This window comes from Helianthus annuus, chromosome 6 (genome assembly GCF_002127325.2).
Source record: "Helianthus annuus cultivar XRQ/B chromosome 6, HanXRQr2.0-SUNRISE, whole genome shotgun sequence".
Lineage (NCBI taxonomy): Eukaryota > Viridiplantae > Streptophyta > Magnoliopsida > Asterales > Asteraceae > Helianthus > Helianthus annuus.
In genome coordinates, this window is record NC_035438.2 from 72,737,148 (window position 1) to 72,741,718 (window position 4,571).

The following is a 4,571-nucleotide window of genomic DNA, read 5'->3' on the forward strand; positions in this document are numbered from 1 at the left end:
AGCTGGAGAGCTAAAAGTTCAGTTGTACTCATGTATCTTTATAGTAGAATGGCATGCCAACAGTTCAACATAGTATGTTTGCAACTTTTCATGTTCTGTATGCCTTTTTTTGCAGAATGTTGTTGGCATTCACTGATCAGATTAAAGGACAAAAGTTACCACCAAATGCATCAGACCAGGAAATGCTTGAAATAGTAATGGACAGGTTTGTATGTTTGATAAGGGTTTTTAACAATTTGTGACACAAAACGAACACAACACAAGAATAATCAGGTTTTGTGTTGTCATGTATAGCCCATTTAATAAAAGATGGGCCGTGTGCTTTGTTTAAACCGTTTAATTAAAACAGGTCAAGCTGCCAGCCTATTTGCATAATAGTAGCAACAGTTTCTCTTTACAATGAAGCCGATGATGAAGTGATGATAAACGATTGAGGGTTAGATGTCGGCGGATCAAACCGGGCAGCAGCTGAGAGGTCGAGGAGGCGTTCACTTCCAAAGCGATTTGAGGAGTCGTTCACAATTTCACGGTTTAATGGTTTGGTATAGCAGTTTGAACAGGTTCATTAAATTATATTTTAAAACATTAGTTTATATATCAAAATTGCTAAAATTTTAAAGATAGTTCATGAATACTTAATTAGATATTTCAAAAATGAATATATATATATAATTTTTCTGTTTTCAACTTTGAACACTATGGATCTTTAGTAGCCCTTTGAACATCTGTTCAAGCTTAAACCAACCGGAGGGATTTAAACTTCTATTGACTTACCAAACATCTATTCAGGCTTAAATAGATGTTCGGCCTTCTATATCAGTGCGTTGTCTTTAACAAGGCTTTGCCCTTTGAACATACTTTTCTTCTTCTTCAACAGTGCTTTCATGTCTTTAACAGATCTTTGAAGTCTTCAACACTATTAGATCTGGTGAAGACTATTATAGCATCTATTTGAAGACTTCAAAGATCTATTAAAGACATGAAATCACTGTTGAAAAAGAAGAAAAGTATGTTCAAAGGGCAATCAAACATCTGTTTAAGCCTGAACAGATATTTGGTAAGTCAACAGAGGTTTAAATCCCTCTGTTGGTTTAAGCCTGAACAGATGTTCAAAGGGCTGCTAAGGATCCATAGTGTTTAAGCCTGAACAGAGTTTTAAATCCCTCCGGTTGGTTTAAGTCTGAACAGTTGTGTGCGTTTTTACAGATCTAGGTATGTTTCTTCTCGATTTTCTTGAATCGTTATGAAACATGTATTTGGCAAAGGTTTGTTTTATGTTTTGAAACCTCTGTTTGTTGTGAACAGATGTTAGAACATAAAACAGATGTTTGAAACCACTGTTGGGTTAAAACAGTGTTTCGTGGATAAAACAGTGGTTGAAAACCACTGTTGAGTTAAAACCGTTGTTTGAAACCACTGTTGGGTTAAAACCGTTGTTTGAAACCACTGTTGGGTTAAAACAGTGGTTGAAACCATTGTTGGTTTCAAATCCAATATTTTAATGTAGTACAATCCACTTATATCCACTTTTTCTTCATAAAGAATAATTAAAACATATTCATATTGACAAGGGTAAGTATTTGCAATTAAATAATGATGATAGTATTTGTAATTAGAGGGCTTCATTTAACACGTTGGTTTATAAGTTAGTTTGTTACTCTTTATTACAGGCGCTTCAAATTGAGAAAACTGTATTGAGAAAACTGTAGGCAAGTTTCATGCAGTAATAACACAGATTGAAGAGGCATTCAGCCAAATTCATTATCAAAGACTCAATATCTAGGTCTTTGATACTCAGTTCATATCTATTTTTGTCTAACCTTTTGACTTTTCTTCTTTTCTACTTTCCTCTCATTGTGAGCACATACCTAAAGCCACTATCTTGAAGACACGGCTGCAATTGAAATCGGAAAAGCAGACCTAGATGAGGTTCTTCAAAATTGGTACGCATTCAATATACAGTTTTATTATTCTTTCAAAACATACTGAATCATGGGATGATTTTCTTTAGTGATGACTATTGTTGACTTTTGATTAATTGTTACAGTTTGCAAAAGACGAAAATGGGGTCACAGCAATGGAATAGCGCTCAGGAATCTTTGGTTAGTTTAGAGAAGAGCAATGTTGCATCTGTGGATGAAATAGTCAGGTAAAAGATGTGAGATTAAATATATAAAATGTAATATTTAATCTTGTAGCCTATATAATCATTTATATTATATTAGATCAAAATATATTTATTAACCTATTAATAATTAGTTGGTAATTGTTGATGGACCATATTACCCTTATTAACTAATTGGGTTTCCTCTTGGGTGTATAAATAAGGGGCTTATTAGAGAGTTAAAGGGTTACACAGTTACACACATTTACACAATCACAACCCTCATTAACATCAAGAATTCGTGACTCTCTCCCCTAACCGAAATTACCCTACTTCGGTTTCATCACCATCATAATCTTACACCCTAAGGAGGAACCAGATCATCCTGACAATCATGTCAAACTCCATGGCTGCATCTCTGACTGGATTCTCTGCTGGCATGTCTGCTGTAACAGGTATTATTCATGTTTTCCATTATCAAAGACTGTAGGCAAGTTTCATGCAGTAATAACACAGATTGAAGAGGCATTCAGCCAAATTCATTATCAAAGACTCAATATCTAGGTCTTTGATACTCAGTTCATATCTATTTTTGTCTAACCTTTTGACTTTTCTTCTTTTCTACTTTCCTCTCATTGTGAGCACATACCTAAAGCCACTATCTTGAAGACACGGCTGCAATTGAAATCGGAAAAGCAGACCTAGATGAGGTTCTTCAAAATTGGTACACATTCAATATACAGTTTTATTATTCTTTCAAAACATACTGAATCATGGGATGATTTTCTTTAGTGATGACTATTGTTGACTTTTGATTAATTGTTACAGTTTGCAAAAGACGAAAATGGGGTCACAGCAATGGAATAGCGCTCAGGAATCTTTGGTTAGTTTAGAGAAGAGCAATGTTGCATCTGTGGATGAAATAGTCAGGTAAAAGATGTGAGATTAAATATATAAAATGTAATATTTAATCTTGTAGCCTATATAATCATTTATATTATATTAGATCAAAATATATTTATTAACCTATTAATAATTAGTTGGTAATTGTTGATGGACCATATTACCCTTATTAACTAATTGGGTTTCCTCTTGGGTGTATAAATAAGGGGCTTATTAGAGAGTTAAAGGGTTACACAGTTACACACATTTACACAATCACAACCCTCATTAACATCAAGAATTCGTGACTCTCTCCCCTAACCGAAATTACCCTACTTCGGTTTCATCACCATCATAATCTTACACCCTAAGGAGGAACCAGATCATCCTGACAATCATGTCAAACTCCATGGCTGCATCTCTGACTGGATTCTCTGCTGGCATGTCTGCTGTAACAGGTATTATTCATGTTTTCCATTATGTTTAAACAGAACTGATCCAACATGTGGTATCAGAGCATATGTTGATAAACCAGTTCTGTTTTCGTATCCATTATTCTTGGATCAAAATCTGGAAAACGGAAGTTTTTAAGCCTTAAAATCAAAAACTGTTTTCGGGTTGTTTGTGACCGAAATCCCTGTTTTCGGAAACTGTTAATTGATAAACCGACTCGAAATTATAAAGATTAAACTTATTATCACGAAATCCCTTACAAAACCATTAAAATCAGGTTTCGGATTTCCAGATTATGTTTTTTTATTTTTAGGGTTCATCATAATGTTCTAAGAAAATTCGAAAAATTCCATAAATTTTGGAATATAATTTAGATTAGTGGGTGTTTTTCCTGCTTTTGATCTTTATTTTATCTAATAAAATTCCGAAAACTGTTAAAGAGATATCAGTTATTATTTTCGAAATATTTTGATAAGATTAGATCAGCATTAAAACAGGAAACATTATCCCACAATCCCTTAAATTTCGAGTTTTCAGCTATTATCACAAAACAGCTGTTAACGAGGTTGCTACTCGCAACCAGGAGGTTGCTACTCGCAACCATAAGGTTGCGACTCGCAACCATAACGTGATTTATCGCAACCAGGAGGTTGCTACTCGCAACCATAAGGTTGCGACTCGCAACCATAACGTGATTGATCGAAACCATGAGGTTGCTACTCGCAACCATGAGGTTGCTACTCGCAACCATAAGGTTGCGACTCGCAACCATAACGTGATTAGTCGAGACTAAGGTTGCGACTCGAAACCATAACAGCATAACTCGAGACTAAGGTTGCGACTCGAAACCATAACAGCATAACTCGAGACTAAGGTTGCGACTCGAAACCATAACAGCACAACTCGAGACTAAGGTTGCGACTCGAGACTACGGTTGCGACTCGAGACCATGACTCGAAATCTCAAAACTTAAGCTATTTAAAAGTGAACTAAAAAAAAAAAAAAAAAAAAAAAAATTTTTCGGGGCTCCCGCCCCGAACCCCGCGCTAACAGGTGGTTTGCTATTAAATACTTGGTTTTGTCAATACTTAATTCATTAATCAGAATCAGATAACTTTTTTACAAAACCAAA